The sequence below is a fragment of the Ranitomeya imitator genome, chromosome 2 (assembly GCF_032444005.1).
Source record: "Ranitomeya imitator isolate aRanImi1 chromosome 2, aRanImi1.pri, whole genome shotgun sequence".
In the NCBI taxonomy this organism is placed as follows: domain Eukaryota; kingdom Metazoa; phylum Chordata; class Amphibia; order Anura; family Dendrobatidae; genus Ranitomeya; species Ranitomeya imitator.
The window spans coordinates 342,070,091-342,091,200 of NC_091283.1; the positions used below are offsets into that span (position 1 = coordinate 342,070,091).

The 21,110-nt window shown below is 43.1% G+C and overlaps 1 protein-coding gene across 1 annotated transcript in view; it reads left to right on the forward strand.

Moving 5' to 3' along the window:
• LOC138666512 (zinc finger protein 721-like) overlaps positions 1 to 21,110 on the forward strand; it is a 620,944-nt gene that overhangs the window by 397,245 nt on the left and 202,589 nt on the right. The gene's annotated exons all lie outside the window — the stretch shown is intronic.

Genomic DNA, 21,110 nt, shown 5'->3' on the forward strand with positions numbered 1-21,110 from the left:
AATAATCTTGAACAATACAAGTCACAACTGGTACAGGAGGAGAGAGGACCCTGTCCGCGAGGGCTCACAATCTACAAATATATGGTTACATGGTCTCCATCTTGGACTTTCAGTTTAGAGTAGAGCAGTTGGAACATACTGTTTTCTCCGATCAGTAGACGACAGATAGGTACAAATGCCTTGCGTTTCTGAGCCTCAGCCACAGAGAAGTCCTGAAAGATTAGGGTCTTAAAATCGTGGATAATCAGTTCTCGTTGTCGGTGATATGCTCTTAAGACCCTTTCTTTCACGGCCCAGTTAGGTATTTTGCTATAACCGGACGAGGCCTGATATTTCCACCATTTTGGGCAGGGCTTGGGGGGGCCTAATCTGTGTGCTCATTCTATCATCATTAAGTCTTTACCAAGGTCTAACTGAAGAACAGCAGGGAGAGGTTATTGGATTGAGAGGTTATAGGTCACAATGGGTTGGGGAGTAGGAAGACTGTTGTAATTTGATTACAATATCATAGTCCTGGTTGGCAGAGCCTAAGCGGAAAAGGAGTGGTGTACATTTGCCAAGTGTATCCTCAGATAGCAAGCAAGCTGAAGAAAAGTTGTGCAGTCGGCGGATAGTGTGTTTGGCTTTGGCCTTAATATCCCTTTTCTGGAAAAAGGCAAAAAGGCTACAGCTCCAGAAAGTCAGCAGTTCTGGGGAGTAAATCCCATACTTGGGCAGTCAAGTTCTCCGCCTACAGTGGTGATACTCAACAGACTGGGCTGTATAGGCAGGAGCTGATGTAAAAGGCGGTCACGCTAGATGTCCTACATCCAGAAGCCTATCAGGAGTCCCCTATTCAAGAGAAATATACATCAAGACTGAGAAATCGCTGTTTAACTTTTAACCCTTAGGCCGGCGTCACACTAGAGAGTTTTACGGACGTATAAGAGGAGCAAAAACTACGCATTGCACACAGACCAATGATTTTCTATGGGGCAGCTCCTGCCGTATATTTCGCAGCTGTATTTTACGTGCGTAGAAAAATCGCAGCATGCTGTGTTTGTCAGCGTATTGCGTAAAAAATCCGCCAATGAAAGTCTATGGGGGCGAGAAAAATACAGATTACACACGGACCATCAGTGTGACATGCGAGAAATACGCAGCGGTGTTCTGTAGAAAAGCCGGCAATTCAGTGCGGTGTACAGTAAAATAACACTGACAGGTTAGAATAGAATAGATCAAATAAATGTCTACACTATATATATATATACACACACACACACACACACATATATATGTTAAAATAAAGGGTTAAATCGCGTAGACTTGCGGTGCTGCGTTCCCTGCTGACATAAACTCATATGAACTCTAGCATGAGAAAATATTCATAAAAATTCCCACGCTAGAGTTCATATGAGTTTCTGCCAGTAGGGGGCGCAGCACCGCAAGTCTATGATGCTACGTTCACCTGCTTTCAATTCATTCCCCAGATTTTACAAGCAGGAGCAACAGCTGCATTAGCAGGCTCTTGGTTGTAAAATTATTTAACCCCTTCAGATGGATTTACAGCGTGGGACGTGACTGAGCGCCGGAAAGGTATGGGATATTGTTACTTTTTTCTTTTACAGAACGAGGGTCTTCAGGTGGATTAAGCGTAAAATAAAGATTTTACAACCCCATGTGCGTATTTATTTCAATAAAATACTTTATGTGTGTGTATTATTAACCCTTTAATATTATTGGATTAATAATGGATAGGTGTCTTATTGACATCTCTCCATAATTAACCAGGCTTAACCCCTTCATGACCCAGCCTATTTTGACCTTAATGACCTGGCCGATTTTTGCAATTCTGACCAGTGTCCCTTTATGAGGTAATAACTCAGGAACGCTTCAACGGATCCTAGCGGTTCTGAGATTGTTTTTTCGTGACATATTGGGCTTCATGTTAGTGGTAAATTTAGGTCAATAAATTCTCCGTTTATTTGTGATAAAAACAGAAATTTGGCGAAAATTTTGAAAATTTCGCAATTTTCACATTTTGAATTTTTATTCTGTTAAACCAGAGAGTTATGTGACACAAAATAGTTAATAAATAACATTTCCCACATGTCTACTTTACATCAGCACAATTTTGGAAACAAAATTTTCTTTTTGCTAGTAAGTTATAAGGGTTAAAACTTGACCAGAGATTTCTCATTTTTACAACGAAATTTACAAAACAATTTTTTTAGGCACAACCGCACATTTGAAGTCAGTTTGAGGGGTCTATATGGCTGAAAATACCCAAAAGTGACACCATTCTAAAAACTGCACCCCTCAAGGTGCACAAAACCACATTCAAGAAGTTTATTAACCCTTCAGGTGCTTCACAGCAGCAGATGCAACATGGAAGGAAAAAATGAACATTTAACTTTTTAGTCACAAAAATGATCTTTTAGCAACAATTTTTTTATTTTCCCAATGGTAAAAGGAGAAACTAGACCCAAAAGGAACTTATCTAGATCTGTGGTGAGCACTTTGAACCCCCAAGTGCTTCACAGAAGTTTATAACGCAGAGCAGTGAAAACAATAAATACGTTTTCTTTGCTCAAAAATAAAAAATTTTTTCCCAAGGGTAACAGGAGAAATTTGACCCCAATAGTTGTTGTCCAGTTTTTCCTGAGTACGGTGATACCCCATATGTGGGGGTAAACCACTGTTTGGGCACATGCCGGGGCTCGGAAGTGAAGTAGTGACGTTTTGAAATGCAGACTTTGATGGAATGCTCTGTGGGCGTCATGTTGCGTTTGCAGAGACCCTGATGTGGCTAAACAGTATAAACCCCCCCACAAATGACCCCATTTTAGAAACTAGACCCAAAAGGAACTTATCTAGATGTGTGGTGAGCACTTTGAACCCCCAAGTGCTTCACAGAAGTTTATAACGCAGAGCCGTGAAAATAATAAATACGTTTTCTTTCCTCAAAAATAAATTTTTAGCCCAGAATTTTTTATTTTCCCAAGGGTTACAGGAGAAATTGGACCCCAAAAGTTGTTGTACAGTTTCTCCTGAGTATGCCGGTACCTCATGTGTGGGGGTAAACCACTGTTTGGGCACACGTCGGGGCTCAGAAGGGAAGTAGTGACTTTTGAAATGCAGACTTTGATGGAATGGTTCTGCGGGCGTCACGTTGCATTTGCAGAGCCCCTGGTGTGCCTAAACAGTAGAAACCCCTAACAAGTGACCCCATTTTGGAAACTAGACCCCCCAAGGAACTTATCTAGATATGTGGTGAGCACTTTGAACCCTCAAGTGCTTCACAGACGTTTACAACGCAGAGAAATGATGTTTTAGAAAGCAATTTTTTATTTTTACAAGGGTAATAGGAGAAATTGGACCCCAATAATTGTTGTGCAGTTTGTCCTGAGTATGCTGGTACCCCATATGTGGGGGTAAACCACTGTTTGGGCACACGTCGGGGCTCGGAAGTGAGGGAGCACCATTTAACTTTTTGAATACAAGATTGGCTGGAATCAATGGTGGCGCCATGTTGCGTTTGGAGACCCCTGATGTGCCTAAACAGTGGAAACCCCTCAATTCTACCTCCAACACTAACCCCAACACACCCCTAACCCTAATCCCAACTGTAGCCATAACCCTAATCACAACCCTAATTCCAACCCTAACCCTAAGGCTATGTGCCCACGTTGCGGATTCGTGTGACGTTTTACCTGCGGATTTACCGCGGATTTCCAGTGTTTTTTGTGCGGATTTCACCTGCGGATTCATATTGAGGAACAGGTGTAAAACGCACAAAGAATTGACATGCTGCGGAAAATACAATTCCGCGCGGTATTTTCCGCACCATGGGCACAGCGGATTTGGTTTTCCATATGTTTACTTGGTACTGTAAACCTGATGGAACACTGCTGCGAATCCGCAGCGGCCAATCCACTGCGGATCCGCAGCCAAATCCGCACAGTGTGCACATAGCCTAATTCTAAAAGGTATGTGCACACGCTGCGGAAAACGCTGCGGATCCGCAGCAGTTTCCCATGAGTTTACAGTTCAATGTAAACCTATGGGAAACAAAAATCGCTGTACACATGCTGCAGAAAAACTGCACGGAAACGCAGCGGTTTACATTCCGCAGCATGTCACTTCTTTCTGCGGATTCCGCAGTGGTTTTTCAACTGCACCAATAGTAAACTGCAGTTCCAAAACCGCAGCGAAATGCACAGAAAAAACGCGGTAAATCTGCAGCGGTTTAGCACTGCAGATTTATCAAATGCGCTGCGGAAAAATCTGCAGAAGACCAGAATACGTGTGCACATACCGAAACCCTAACCCTTAGCCTAACCCTAGTTCTTACCCCAACCTTAGTGGAAGAAAAAAAAAATATTTATTTTATTATTGTCCCTAGCTATGGGGGTGACAAAGGGGGGGGGGGTCATTTAGTATTTTTTTATTTTGATCACTGTGATAGGTTTTATCACAATGATCAAAATGCACTTGAAACGAATCTGCCGACCGGGGGTGAGCGGACAAGAGCACGGGGGGAGCGGACAGGAGGACAGAGGGGAGCGGAGCTGTGTACCGGACTGATCGGAGGACTGGGGGGGGGGGGAATCGGTGGCGGTGGGGGGGGGGGGGTGCAGACCAGTGTTTCCAGCCATGGCCGATGCTATTGCAGCATCGGCCATGGCTGGATTGTAATATTTCACCAGTTCTAATAGGTGAAATATTACAAATCGCTCTGATTGGCTGTTGAAAGTGAAACTGCCAATCAGAGCGATCGTAGCCACGGGGGGGTGAAGCCACCCCCCGTGGGGCGTACTACCACTCCCCCTGTCCCTGCAGATCGGGTGAAATTGGAGTTAACACTTTCACCCGATCTGCAGGGACGCGATCATTTTTTGACACAGCATATGCGTCACAGGTCGGATTGGCACCGACTTTCATGACGCATACGCTGTGTCACCGGTCGGGAAGGGGTTAATGTCACCTTACATTAGCAAGGTGACATTAACCCTTTATTACCCCATATCCCACCACTACTCGGGAGTGGGAAGAGAGAGGCTAAGTGCCAGAATAGGCGCATCTTACAGATGTGCCTTTTCTGGGGTGGCTGGGGGCAGATGTTTTTAGCCGGGGGGGCAATAACCATGGTCCCTTTCTAGGATATTAATATCTGCCCTCAGTCACTGGGTTTCCCATTCTGGCAGAGAAAGCTGCGCAGGAGCCCAAGCCAGTTTTTTCCTTGATTTAACCCTTTATTTTAACAGCTAGAGCTCCCAAATTTTGCACACACACTCTACCAACATTATTAGTGAGGAATATGCAAAAAAAAATAAGGAATATGAAATGGTTTACTGTATGTAAACCATGTCTCATATCCTGTCAGGTTTGATAAGGAGATAGCAAAAGCCGGCAATTGAATTACTGGCTTTTATGCTATCTAGCGCTGCATGAAATTATATATATATATATATATATATATATATATATATATATATCAGTGAGACACATATATATATTTATATGTCCATTTTGCAAGGTTGCGAGAAAAAAATGCAGTACGGATGCCATACGGATTACATACGGAGGATGACATACGTAAAATACGCGGTCACACCCTGCCACGGATGACATACGGATCACTGTTTTGGGATCATTACTGCGTATTACACTTGTAAAACATGGACCGTATTTTCATACGCCAAGTGTGACGCCGGCCTTATAACGTAACAAAAACATTTTGGTTACAAAATTGTGCTTAAGTAAAGTAGACATGTGAGAAATGTTACCTATTAAGTATTTCTGAGCGGGAAAGGTCAGGTAGGCCCGACGCCTGCGCACTGCAGTACTTTGCTCTGCCCTCAACAGGGCAGACAAAGTATGCCTGCGCCGGAGCCGCAGCCTGAAGACAAGAAGAGGACGTCATCTGATGAAGATAGGAGGCGCCGGACTGGACCAGCAGCAGGAACGCCCCTGGGCGAGCATAATATAACCTCTTTTTCTCATTTTTTGGGATACATCGGGGTTTATCTACAGCATTACAGAATGCTGTAAATAAGCCCCTGATGCCGGTGGGCTTACCTCACCCTCGATTTTGGGGGTGACCGATTCCTTTTAACCCCTTCATGACCCAGCCTATTTTGACCTTAAAGACCTGGCCGTTTTTTGCAATTCTGACCAGTGTCCCTTTATGAGGTAATAACTCAGGAACGCTTCAATGGATCCTAGCGGTTCTGAGATTGTTTTTTCGTGACATATTGGGCTTCGTGTTAGTGGTAAATTTAGGTCAATAAATTCTGTGTTTATTTGTGATAAAAACGGAAATTTGGCAAAAATTTTGAAAATTTCGCAATTTTCACATTTTGAATTTTTATTCTGTTAAACCAGAGAGTTATGTGACACAAAATAGTTCATAAATAACATTTCCTACACGTCTACTTTACATCAGCACAATTTTGGAAACAAATTTTTTTTTTGCTCGGAAGTTATAAGGGTTAAAATTTGACCAGCGATTTCTCATTTTTACAACGAAATTTACAAAACCATTTTTTTTAGGGACCACCTCACATTTGAAGTCAGTTTGAGGGGTCTATATGGCTGAAAATACCCAAAAGTGACACCATTCTAAAAACTGCACCCCTCAAGGTGAACAAAACCACATTCAAGAAGTTTATTAACCCTTCAGGTGCTTCACAGCAGCAGAAGCAACATGGAAGGAAAAAATGAACATTTAACTATTTAGTCACAAAAATGATTTTTCAGCAACAATTTTTTTATTTTCCCAATGGTAAAAGGAGAAACTGAACAACGAAAGTTGTTGTCCAATTTGTCCTGAGTACGCTGATACCTCATATGTGGGGGTAAACCACTGTTTGGGCGCACGGCAGGGCTTGGAAGGGAAGGAGCACCATTTGACTTTTTGAATGAAAAATTGGCTGCACTCTTTAGCGGACACCATGTCACGTTTGGAGAGCACCCGTGTGCCTAAAAATTGGAGCTCCCCCACAAGTGACCCCATTTTGGAAACTAGACGCCCCAAGGAACTTATCTAGAGGCATAGTGAGCCCTTTAAACCCCCAGGTGCTTCACAAATTGATCCGTAAAAATGAAAAAGTACTTTTTTTTCACAAAAAATTTCTTTTCGCCTCAATTTTTTCATTTTCACATGGGCAATAGGATAAAATGGATCCTAAAATTTGTTGAGCAATTTCTCCCGAGTACGCCGATACCTCATATGTGGGGGTAAACCACTGTTTGGGCACACGGCAGGGCTCGGAAGGGAAGGCGCGCCATTTGACTTTTTGAATGGAAAATTAGCTCCAATTGTTAGCGGACACCATGTCGCGTTTGGAGAGCCCCTGTGTGCCTATGCATTGGAGCTCCCCCACAAGTGACCCCATTTTGGAAACTAGACCCCCCAAGGAACTTATCTAGATGCATACTGAGCACTTTAAACCCCCAGGTGCTTCACAGAAGTTTATAATGCAGAGCCATGAAAATAAAAAATAATTTTTCTTTTCTCAAAAATGATTTTTTAGCCTGGAATTTCCTATTTTGCCAATTGTAAAAGGAGAAATTAGACCACAAATGTTGTTGTCCAGTTTGTCCTGAGTACGCAGATACCCCATATGTGGGGGTAAACCACTGTTTGGGCGCACGGCAGGGCTCAGAAGGGAAGGCACGCCATTTGGCATTTTAAATGGAAAATTAGCTCCAATCATTAGCGGACACCATGTCGCGTTTGGAGAGCCCCTGTGTGCCTAAACATTGGAGATCCCCCACAAATGACCCCATTTTGGAAACTAGACCCCCAAAGGAACTAATCTAGATGTGTGGTGAGCACTTTGAACCCTCAAGTGCTTTACAGAAGTTTATAACGCAGAGCCATGAAAATAAAAATAAAAAATTCTTTTCTCAAAAATGATTTTTTAGCCCGCAATTTTTTATTTTCCCAAGGGTAAAAGGAGAAATTTGACCCCAATATTTGTTTTCCAGTTTCTCCTGAGTACGCTGATACCCCATATGTGGGGGTAAACCACTGTTTGGGCACACGTCGGGGCTCAGAAGGGAAGTAGTGACTTTTGAAATGCAGACTTTGATGGAATGGTCTGCGGACGTCACGTTGCGTTTGCAGAGCCCCTGGTGTGCCTAAACAGTAGAAACCCCCCACAAGTGACCCCATTTTGGAAACTAGACCCCCCAAGGAACTTATCTAGATATGTGGTGAGCACTTTGAACCCCCAAGTGCTTCACAGACGTTTACAACGCAGAGCCGTGAAAATAAAAAATCATTTTTCTTTCCTCAAAAATGATGTTTTAGCAAGCAATTTTTTATTTTCTCAAGGGTAACAGGAGAAATTGGACCCCAATAATTGTTGCGCAGTTTGTCCTGAGTATGCTGGTACCCCATATGTGGGGGTAAACCACTGTTTGGGCACACGTCGGGGCTCGGAAGTGAGGGAGCACCATTTGACTTTTTGAATACAAGATTGGCTGGAATCAATGGTGGCGCCATGTTGCGTTTGGAGACCCCTGATGTGCCTAAACAGTGGAAACCCCTCAATTCTAACTCCAACACACCCCTAACCCTTATCCCAACTGTAGCCGTAACCCTAACCACAACCCTAATTCCAACCCAACCCTAACCCTAAGGCTATGTGCCAACGTTGCTGATTCGTGTGAGATTTTTCAGCACCATTTTTGAAAAATCTGCGGGTAAACGGCACTGCGTTTTACCTGCGGATTTACCGCGGATTGCCAGTGTTTTTTGTGCGGATTTCACCTGTGGATTCCTATTGAGGAACAGGTGTAAAACGCTGCGGAATCCGCACAAAGAATTGACATGCTGCGGAAAATACAACGCAGCGTTTCCGCGCGGTATTTTCCGCACCATGGGCACAGCGGATTTGGTTTTCCATATGTTTACATGGTACTGTAAACCTGATGGAACACTGCTGCGGATCTGCAGCCAAATCCGCACCGTGTGCACATAGTCTAATTCTAAAGTTATGTGCACACGCTGCGGAAAACGCTGCGGATCCGCAGCAGTTTCCCATGAGTTTACAGTTCAATGTAAACCTATGGGAAACAAAAATCGCTGTACACATGCTGCAGAAAAACTGCACGGAAACGCAGTAGTTTACATTCCGCAGCATGTCACTTCTTTCTGCGGATTCTGCAGCGGTTTTACAACTGCTCCAATAGAAAATCGCAGTTGTAAAACCGCAGTGAAATGCGCAGAAAAACTGCGGTAAATCCGCGATAAATCCACAGCGGGTTAGCCCTGCGGATTTATCAAATCCTCTGCTGAAAAATCCGCAGAGGACCAGAATACGTGTGCACATCCCGAACCCTACCCCTACCCCTAACCCTATCCCTACCCCTACCTCTACCCCTAACCGTAACCCTACCCCTTACCCTAACCCTAACCCTAGTTCTTACCCCAACATTAGTGGAAAAAAAAAATTCTTTTTTTTTTTTTATTGTCCCTACCTATGGGGGTGACAAAGGGGGGGGGTCATTTACTATTTTTTTTATTTTGATCACTGAGATATAACCTATCTCAGTGATCAAAACTCACTTTGGAACGAATCTGCCGGCCGGCAGATTCGGCGGGCGCACTGCACATGCGCCCGCCATTTTGGAAGATGGCGGCGCCCGGGAAAGAAGACGGACGGACCCCAGGAGGCTAGGTAAGTATAAGGGGGGGGAGATCAGGGCACGGGGGGGTGTCGGAGCACGGGGGGGTGGATCGGAGCATGGGGGGGTGGATCGGAACACGGGGGGGGTGGATTGGAGCACGGGGTGGGGGATCGCTGTGCAGGGGGGTGGATCGGAGCACGGGGGGGGGATCGCAGTGCGGGGGGGTGGATCGGAGTGCGGGGGGGTTTGATTGGAGCACGGGGGGAGTGATTGGAGCACGGGGGAGCGGAGCACAGGACGGGGGAGCGGAGCACAGGACAGAGGGAGCGGACCACAGATCGGGGGGCTGGGGGGGCGATCGGTGGGGTGGGGTGGGTGCACATAAGTGTTTCCAGCCATGGCCGATGATATATGTAATATTTCACCAGTTCTAATAGGTGAAATATTACAAATTGCTCTGATTGGCAGTTTCACTTTCAACAGCCAATCAGAGCGATCGTAGCCACGAGGGGGTGAAGCCACCCCCCCTGGGCTAAACTACCACTCCCCCTGTCCCTGCAGATCGGGTGAAATGGGAGTTAACCCTTTCACCCGATCTGCAGGGACGCGATCTTTCTGTGACACAGCATATGCGTCACAGGTCGGATTGGCACCGACTTTCATGACGCATACGCTGTGTCACAGGTCGGGAAGGGGTTAAAGGCATGAAAATTCAAAGTTGGAAAATTGCGACATTTTCAAAATATTCACCAAATTTCTGCTTTTTTCACAAATAGACACAAGTCATATCAAAGAAATTTTGCCACTATCATGAAGTACAATATGTCACGAGAAAACAGTCTTATAATAACCGGGATCCATGGAAGCGATGCAGAGTTAATACCTCACAAAGGGACAGTGGTCAGAATTGTAAAAATTGGCCCGTCATTAACATGCAAACGACCCTCGGGGATAAAGGGGTTAAAAAGTTCAAATTATTATATTGCAAAGTTTGCACAGAGTGAAAAAATTGCATTACTAAACTTAAAATAATGTGATAATTTTTTGATAGAAAAAAAAATGGATGGCACCTTTCCTTTAATGCATTAGAGTAGAATATTATTGTTATTTATTATTACTAATTATTATAGCGCCATTTATTCCATGGCGCTTTATATGTGAAATATGGAAGTAATACATCTATTGTTAGTGTATCTCTGCACCATGTTTTATTCACATAGCTTCATAGCACCAACATTAATGAACACTCTACAGTAATATATATATATATATATATATATATATATATATATATATATATATATATATATATACACATATACATACACACACAGTACAGACCAAAAGTTTGGTTTGGACACACCTTCTCATTTAAAGATTTTTCTGTATTGACTATGGAAATTGTATATTCACACTGAAGGAATCAAAACTATGAATTAAAACATGTGGAATTATATACTTAACAAAAAAGTTCGAAACAACTGAAATTATGTCTTATATTCTAGGTTCTTCAAAATAACCACCTTTTGCTCTGATAACTGCTTTGCACACTCTTGGCATTCTCTTGATGAGCTTCAAGAGGTAGTCACCGGGAACGGTTTTCACTTCACAGGTGTGCCCTGTCTGGTTTAATAAGTGGGATTTCTTGCCTTATAAATGGGGTTGGGAACATCAGTTGTGTTCTGCAGAAGCCTGGTGGATACACAGCTGATAGTCCTACTGAATAGACTGTTAGAATTTGTATTATGGCAAGAAAAAAGCAGCTAAGTAAAGAAAAATGAGTAGCCATCATTACTTTAAGAAATGAAGGTCAGTCAGTCTGAAAATTTTGGAAAACTTTGAAAGTGTCCCCGAGTGCAGTGGCCAAAACCATCAAGCGCTACAAAGAAACTGGCTCACATAAGGACCGCCCCAGGAAAGGAAGACCAAGAGTCACCTCTGCTTCTGAGGATAAGTTTATCCGAGTCACCAGCCTCAGAAATCGCAGGTTAACAGCAGCTCAGATTAGAGACCAGGTCAATGCCACGCAGAGTTCTAGCAGCAGACACATCTCTACAACAACTATTAAGAGGAGACTTTGTGCAGCAGGCCTTCATGGTAAAACAGCTGCTAGGAAACCACTGCTAAGGACAGGCAACAAGCAGAAGAGACTTGTTTGGCCTAAAGAACACAAGGACCAGTGGAAATCTGTGCTTTGTTCTGATGAGTCCAAATTTAAGATCTTTGGTTCCAACCACAGTGTCTTTGTGCGACGCAGAAAAGGTGAACGGATGGATTCTACATGCCTGGTTACCACCGTGAAGCATGGAGGAGGAGGTGTGATGGTGTGGGGGTGCTTTGCGGGTAACATTGTTGGGGATTTATTCAAAATTGAAGGCATACTGAACCAGCATGGCTACCACAGCATCTTGCAGCGGCATGCTATTCCATCTGGATTGCGTTTAGTTGGACCATCATTTATTTTTAAACGGGACAAGGACCCCAAACACACCTCCAGGCTGTGTAAGGGCTATTTGACCAAGAAGGAGAGTGATGGGGTGCTACGCCAGATGACCTGGCCTCCACAGTCACCAGACCTGAACCCAATCGAGATGGTTTGGGGTGAGCTGGACCGCAGAGTGAAGGCAAAAGGGCCAACAAGTGCTAAGCATCTCTGGGAACTCCTTCAAGATTGTTGGAAGACCATTCCCGGTGACTACCTCTTGAAGCTCATCAAGAGAATGCCAAGAGTGTGCAAAGTAGTCATCAAAGCAAAAGGTGGCTACTTTGAAGAACCTAGAATATAAGACAGAATTTCAGTTATTTCACACTTTTTTGGTAAGTATATAATTCCACATGTGTTAATTCATAGTTTTGATGCCTTCAGTGAAAAATCTTTAAATGAGAAGGCGTGTCCAAACTTTTGGTCTGTACTGTATATATATATATATATATATATATATATACATACACACAGACAACACTACTGCATGCACAGAGCACACTCAGCTCTGCTACATATGAATATTTACATAGACACAGCTCTGCTACATATGCATATTTACACACAGCTGTGCTATATATTCATAATTTACATATGCACAACTCTACTACATATGCACATTTGCATATACGTACACTCTACAGACATTACCTCACTTTGCAGTTCCTTCCAGGTCATGTGATTGATTACATGATTGTGACGCTAGTCACTTCTCATAACCAAGCTGTGAGTCAGAATGGTCAAGGAGTCCAAGGTCAGAAGCCAGGAGGGATGTCATAAACAGAAGGAAGAGACAAAAGCGTGGTCAGGTAAGATTCCGAGGTCAGAATACCAGAAGGATAATGATCAGAGCAGAAGAGGTTAAAAAGTTGGATGGTCAGAACGAAGTCCAAGGTCAGGCATCAAAAGATCAAGCATACAGAACTAAAAGCCCAGGAGAACAAACCTCACAAGCTGAATGTATGTCTGGCAGTGGTCTGCAAGAAGGAGCTCAGTTAAGTAGCATGGTAATCACCTGAAAGAATGAACACCTGGAGACAGACGACGCCTCCCAGTCTCAGATTGGATTGTCGAGCTGTCAATCAACACACTGACAGCTCAGGCCCCTGTACCAGATTGGATGCCCAAGCTGTCAAAGTACTGACAGGTTCAGCACGCCCCTGTGCTGGATTAGACAGCTGAGCTGTCAGTAATCGCATTACAGACACACTAATGGGTGGAATTGTGACAATTATCTAAAAATGTCCTTGAGCTAGTCGGGTGGAAGGTTCTTCAGCTGCTCAGTCACGATGTGCAGCTTCTGTGCAGGTCCCGGTAGCTTCCTTTCCTGCTTTGCGCCAATCAGTTAGAAAAATGTAGAGAGCAGTTCTCTCAGTGATCAGGAAAGACACTCTCAGCGTTCTCCTCGGTCACAGGAAGCTGCCTCCAGTCTATAAGACACACTCACTTATTAGCAAGACTTTCATGCTAAAAGTGTGTGTCTTATAGTCTAAAAAATACAGTAAGTTCTAAAGTAATTTTCCTTTCTCATTTAACCCCTTTGCGCTGAAGCCCAGTTTCATTTTTGCGTTTCTGTTTTTCAATCCCCTTCTTTCCAGAGCCATAACTTTTTTATTTTTCTGCCAATAGGGTTAGTTTTTTGTGGGGCAAGTTGTACTTTTGAACAACACCATTGGTTTTACCATATCGTGTACTCAAAAATGGGGAAAAATCCAAGTGGGTTGAAATTGCAAAAAAGTGCAATTCCACAAACGATTTTTGGATTTTGTTTTTACCATGTTCACCAAATGCTAAAACTGACCTGCCATTATGAATCACCAGGTCATTACAAGTTCATAGACACCAAACATGTCTAGGTTCTTTTTTATTTAAGTGGTGAAAAATAAAATTGCGCCATTTTCCAAGACCCGTAGCGTCTCCATTTTTGGGATCTCGGGATGAGTGAGTGCTTATTTTTTTGCGTGCCAAGCTGACATTTTTATTGATACCATTTTGGTGCAGATACGATCTTTTGAACACACATTATTGCATTTTAATGCAATATCAAGGCGACCAAAAAAGTCATTCTGATGTTTTGACTTTGTTTCTCGCTACGCCGTTTAGCGATCAGGTTAACCCTTTCTTTTAATTGACAGATCGGGCAATTCTGAACGCGGTGATACCAAATATGTGTATGTTTGATTTTTTTAATTGTTTTATTTTGAATGGGGCGAAAGGGGGGTAATTTAAACTTATATAATTTTTATTTTTTAAATATTTTAAAAACTTTTTTTTACTTTTGGCTTGCTTCAATAGTCTCCATGGGAGACTAGAAGCTGACATAATCTGATAAGATTGTCTGTATGTAGCAGAATTGCTCACTTGCGATGAGCGCCGACCACTGACATTGACAACTATAGAAGTTTGCAGGAGACCTCTGGTTGTCATGCCAACTCATTGGTGATCCGCGATCAGGTCACCAATGGGTGGATTTCCAGCCCAATGGCCGGAAGCGCGCGTTAAATGCTGCTGTCAGAATTTGACAACGGCATTAAATGGGCTAATAACCGCGGGTGGATCGCAATTCCACCCACCGCTGTTCCATGCACATGTCAGTTGTTCAAAACAGCTAACATGTGCTGGGAAAGATGTGGGCTCACCGCTGGAGCTCACTTCAAAGGGGGAGGCACGACATGTGCTGTACTAGTATGGCACATGTCGCAAAGGGGTTAAATTATACGACTGTCTTGTTATCTGTTTTTGCACAATATGCTAACATATATAATTTATTCCCCTCCGAGTTATTTTTAATGGTCAACAAAATACAATTTTCCAGTAATTCATTTCTCACAGTAGGAGAATGGCTTCTCTCTATGTTCAACATCCTGTTGATGTTCAATACTTCTGAAGGCAGGGACAATGATAGTAACAAAGTAAGTTTTTAACCCCTTCATGATCTTGGGATTTTCCATTTTTCCGTGTTCGTTTTTCGCTCCCCTCCTTCCCAGAGCCATAACTTTTTTATTTTTCCATCAATATGGCCAGGTGAAAGCTTATTTTTTGCGGGATGAGTTTTACTTTTGAACTACATCATTGGTTTTACTATGTGTACTGGAAAATGAAAAACAAAAAAATTCCAAATGCGGTGAAATTGCAAAAAAAAGTGCAATGCCACACTCAAAATGCTAAAACTGACCTGCCATTATGATTCTGCAGGCCATTAGGAGTTCATACTGTAGACACCAAACATGTCTGGGTCCTTTTTCATCTAAGTGGTGAAAAAAATTCCAAGCTTTGATAAAAAAAAAAAAAAAAAAATTTCCGATACCCGTAGCAACTCCATTTTTCGTGATCTGGGGTTGGGTGAGGGCTTATTTTTTGCATGACGAACCGACGTTTTTAATGATACCACTTTTGTGCAGATACGTTCTTTTGATCGCCCGTTATTGCATTTTAATGCAATGTCGTGGCGACAAAAAAAACGTAATTCTGGCGTTTCTAATTTGTTTCCCACTACGCCATTTAGCGATCATGTTAATTCTTTTTAATCCTTATTGATAGATCGGGCGATTCTGAACGCGGCGACACCAAATATGTGTAGGTTTGATATTTTTTTGTTTTATTTTGAATGGGGCGAAAAGGGGGTGATTTACACTGTGTTCCAAGTTATTATGCAAATTGGATTTAAGTGTCAAAGATTTAATTATTTTGTTTATCAAATAAACTCATTGATAGTATTGTGTCTCAGGGCTCAATGGATCACTGAATAAATTTTAAACACGTGATAATTAGTTTTCCTGGTGATTCTAATTAAAGGAAAACTACTTATGTTTCACATTATTAAGCAGGCCACAGTTTTCAAGTAACATGGGAAAGAAAAAGGATCTCTCTGCTGCCTAAAAGCATCAGGTAGTGCAATGCCTTGGTCAAGGGATGAAAACATTAGATATTTCCCGAAAACTTAAGAGTGATCATCGTACTGTTAAGAGATTTGTGGCTGATTCTGAGCACAGACGTGTTCGTGCTGATAAAGGCAGAATGAGCAAGGTTTCTGCCAAGCAAGTTCATTGGATTAAGAGAGCAGCTGCTAAAAAAGCCAATACAAACCAGCAAACAGATATTTGAAGCTGCTGGTGCCTCTGGAGCCCCGCGAACCTCAAGGTGTAGGATCCTTCAAAGGCTTGCTGTGGTTCATAAACCTAATATGCGGCCATCGCTAAACAGTGTTCACAAGCAGAGACGGTTGCAGTGGCCCCAGACATACATGAAGACTAATTTTCAAACAGTCTTGTTTACTGATAAGTGTCGAGCAACCCTGGATGGTCCAGATAGATGGAGTAGTGGATGGCAACCTTGTCCCAACAAGGCTACGACGTCAGCAAGGAGATGGAGGAGTTATGTTTTGGGCCAGACCCATGGAGAAACAGCTTGTAGGGACCTTTAAAGTTCCTGAAGGTGTGAAAATGACCTCTGCAAAGTATATAGAGTTTCTGACTGACAACTTTCTTCCATGGTAAAAAAAACAAACGATCCTTCAGGAGCAAAATCATCTTCATGCATGACAATGCACCATCTCATGCTGCAAATACTTCTGAGTCATTGCCTGCTATAGGCATAAAGGGAGGTAAACGCATGGTGTGGCCACTGTTACAGAATCCCCCAGCACCAAGAATGTTATGCAGTATATGTATGTATAATAGTTTCCATCTGAAATGCATCAGTCCACAGGCTGCGTCCCTGGACAAGATATTCTCTTTCTGACCTCCCCCCACCTTTGTAATTCCCACAGTAAATATCAGCAGGCTCCGGACCCCTGCGGCTATTGTAATGTATGTCTGGCCTGCTGTTTTCCTATTGGCCTGCCCTGTGTATCTATGTTATATATTCTGTGTGCTGTAAATAAAGGGTGTTCTTAGACTGGAAATACGTGGAGAAGCAGTCAGCTTTTATATACTCTCATGTAATCAAGAAATTCCAGCCAGCGTCCTTCATTCAGAATCTAGCAAAAGCAGAGTGGACCTCCTGAAACACGGGGTGGTACTGAAAGAGGTACCCCAGCTTGGTAGACCCCGTTACAGCCACCATCTTCCCCTGACCTCAACCCTATAGAGAACCTTTGGTGTTATGATCCGGTGACCTTGGAGCCGCATGGAACTTTCTCTGGAGTTGGTGTAACTATACAGACCGCAAATCCTGAACTTAACACCGCAACTAGAAGTAGCCGTGGGGTGTGCCTAACAAATCCTAGACACCTCGTCACAGCCGGAGGACTAAATACCCCTATAGATGGAAATAGGAATACTAACTTGCCTCAGAGCAGAACCCCAAAGGATAGGCAGCCCCCCACAAATATTGACTGGGAGTAGTAGAGGAAAAGACACACGCAGGCAGGAAACAGGATTTAGCAAAAGAGGCCACTCTAGTTAAAATAGGAAAGGATAGGACAGAATACTAAGCGGTCAGTATTAAAATCCTTCCAAAAATATCCACAGCAGAAAATACAAAAAACTCCACCATCTAACTAAAGATGTGGAGCGTATATCTGCAACTCCAGAGAATCCAACAAGACTGAGAAAACACTGACACAGTCTAAGCTGGACAAGAGAAAACAAATGAATAGCACAGAATTATTAAGCACACAGAAACAAAAACCAGACACTTATCTTGCTGAATTGGCAGCAAGGCAGGAGGAACCAGACAAAGATCCAAAACCTCCCAGAACCATGGACAACTGGCAAGGACTAATGAATCCTGCACACCTAAATACCCCAGTCAGAACTGCAATCATCAGAAACACCTGACCAGGACTGCAACTCAGGGACAACTGCATTACCACCTACAACCACTGGAGGGAACCCAAAAGCAGAATTCACAACACTTTGGAGTATCATCGAGCAAAAGATCTATGAGGGTGGGAGGCAGTTCACATCAAAACAGCAGCTCTGGGAGGCTATTCTGACTTCATGCAAAGAAATACAAGCAAAACTCTCCAAAAACTCAAGTTCAATGGATGCAAGAATTGTGATGGTGATAAGAAGGGTTCCTATGTTAACATGTAACTTGTCCTGTAAGGAAGTTTTGGAGTTAAATAGCTTTTTTTTTCAGTGAATGTGACCTCCTAATGCCGCAAATTTAGCAAACGAGCATTTTCATTTCTTTAAAACATATCATGATGTACAATAACAAATTGCATTGTGGTACCGTGTTAGCCAGAAAAATCGATGTGAATACTTTTCTGCCCAATGATGACAGAAGTATTCTAGGAGTCATACCTTTATTGGCTAACCAGAAAATAATATGTTTGCAAGCTTTCAGAGCACAGTGGCTCCTTCTTCAGGCAAGATTACAAATAGATTTGGGTGGCACTCACAGCAGGCTGGCATCAGTAGCCATAGAGGTCTCAAGGACCTCTATGGTTACTATCCTGATGCATCGCTGACCCCCGATCATGTGACGGGGTCTGTTGTGAATTCTGTGGCAGAGCTCCCTCTTGTGGTCACAAGTGGTACTTTGGCTGATTCTCTCTGTGAGCTTCCGTTGGTGGAGGAAAGTGGTACTGCGGCTTCTGAGTTTCCTTCCTCAGGTGATATGGTGAAGTCGTTAGGTGCTGCTCTATTTAACTCCACCTAGTGCTTTGATCCTGGCCTCCAGTCAATGTTCTAGTATTGGACCTGTCTCCTCCTGGATCGTTCCTGTGGCCTGCTGCTCTGCATAGCTAAGTTATTCTTTGCTATTTGTTGCTGTTTTTTTCTGTCCAGCTTGTCTATTTGTTTTTCCTGCTTGCTGGAAGCTCTGGGACGCAGAGGGTGTACCTCCGTGCCGTTAGTTCGGTACGGAGGGTCTTTTTGCCCCCTTTGCGAGGTTTTTGTAGGGTTTTGTGTTGACCGCAAAGTTACCTTTCCTATCCTCGCTGTTCAGAAAGTTGGGCCTCGCTTTGCTAAATCTATTTCATCTCTACGTTTGTCTTTTCATCTTAACTCACAGTCATTATATGTGGGGGCTGCCTTTTCCTTTGGGGATATTTCTCTGAGGCAAGGTAGGCTTATTTTCTATCTTCAGGTTAGCTAGTTTCTCAGGCTGTGCCGAGTTGCATAGGGAGCGTTAGGCGCAATCCACGGCTGCCTTTAGTGTGTTGGAGAGGATTAGGGATTGCGGTCAACAGAGTTCCCACGTCTCAGAGCTCGTTCTTGTTTTTTGGGTTATTGCCAGGTCACTGTATGTGCGCTGACCTCTATGTCCATTGTGGTACTGAATTACCTTTCAGAACAGGGGTCGGCGATGCGCTCATTTCCGGCCCGATGGCCGGAAGCGCCAGTTAAATGCCGCTGTCAGCATTTGACAGCGGCATTTAACTAGTTACTAGCGGCGGGTGGTTCGTGATTCCACCCGTCGCTATTGCGGGCACATGTCAGCTGTTCAAAACAGCTGACATGTCCCGGCTTTGATGCGGGCTCACCGCCGGAGCCCGAATCAAAGAGGGGTTCTGACCTCGGATGTACTATCCCGTCTGAGGTCAGAAAGGGGTTAAGGTTGAAGGAAGACTAAGTCCATCTAGTTCAATCCATATCCTAACCTAACATGCCCTATCATGTTGATCCAGAGGAAGGCAAAAAAACCATGTGGCAAACAGTAAGCTTCATATTGGGGAAAAAAATTCTTTCCACATATGGCAATCAGACTAGTTCCCTGGATCAACGCCCTATCAAGGAATCTAGTGTAAATAACCTGTAACATTATACTTTTCAAGGCATTCAGTCCCTTCTTAAATTTTAGTAATGAATCTCTCATTACAACATTACACGGCAGAGTTTCATAGTCTCACTGCTCTTACACTAAAGAATCCGCGTCTGTTATGCTTAAACCTTCCTTCCCCCAGACGTAGAGGATGCCCCCTTGTCCCTGTCTCAGGTCTACGAATTAAAAGATGATTAGAAAGGTCTTTATACCGTCTCCTCATGTATTTATACATTGTAATAAGATCACCCTTACCCTTCGTTTTTCTAAACTAAATAACCCCAAGTGTAATAACCTGTCTTGGTATTGCAGACCCCCCAGTACTCTAATAACATTGGTCGCTCTTCTCTGCACCCGCTCTAGTTCAGCTATGTCTTTCTTATACACCGGAGACCAGAACTGTACACAGTATTTTAAGTGTGGTCGAACTAGTAACTTGTATAAAGGTAAAATTATGTTCTCCTCATGAGCATCTATGCCTCTTTTAATGCATCACATTATTTTATCTGCCTTTGTAGCAGCTGCCTGACACTGGCCACTAAATGTGAGTTTGTCATCAACCCAGGTCTTTTTCAGTGACAGTTTTGCCCAGTGTTTTACAATTAAGCTCATAATTATACATCTTATTGCTTCTGCCCAAGTGCATGACCTTACATTTATCCCCATTAAAGCTCATTTGCCTTTTATAAGCCCAAGCTTCTAGTTTCCATAAATCCTCCTGTAATATAAAATTGTCCTCCTCTGTACTGATTACGCTGCAGAGTTTCATGTCATCTGCAAAAATTTAAATTCTAATCTGTATGCCCCTACAAGGTCATTAATAAATGTTAAAAAGAAGAGGGCCCAATACTGACCCCTGTGGTACCCCACTGTTGATTGTGACCCAGTCTGAGTGTGTTCCATTAATAACCACCATTTGTTTCCTGTCCCTGAGCCAGTTCTTAACCCAATTACACATATTGTCCCCTATTCCCATTGTTCTCATTTTATGTATCAACCTTTTGTGTGGCACCGTATCAAAAGCTTTTGAAAAGTCCATATCCACCACGTCCACTGCGTTTCCTTGGTCCAGTCCGGAACTTACCTATTCATAGAAACTTATCAGATTAGCTTGACAGGAATGGTCCCTAGTAAACCCATGTTGATATTGGGTCATGAGGTTATTCCTCTTCAGATGCTCCAGTATAGCATCTCCTAGAATACCCTCCAGTATTTTACCCACACTAGAGGTTAAGCTTACTGGCCTATAATTTTCTAATTCAGTTTTTGTCCCCTTTTTAAATTGGCACATTTG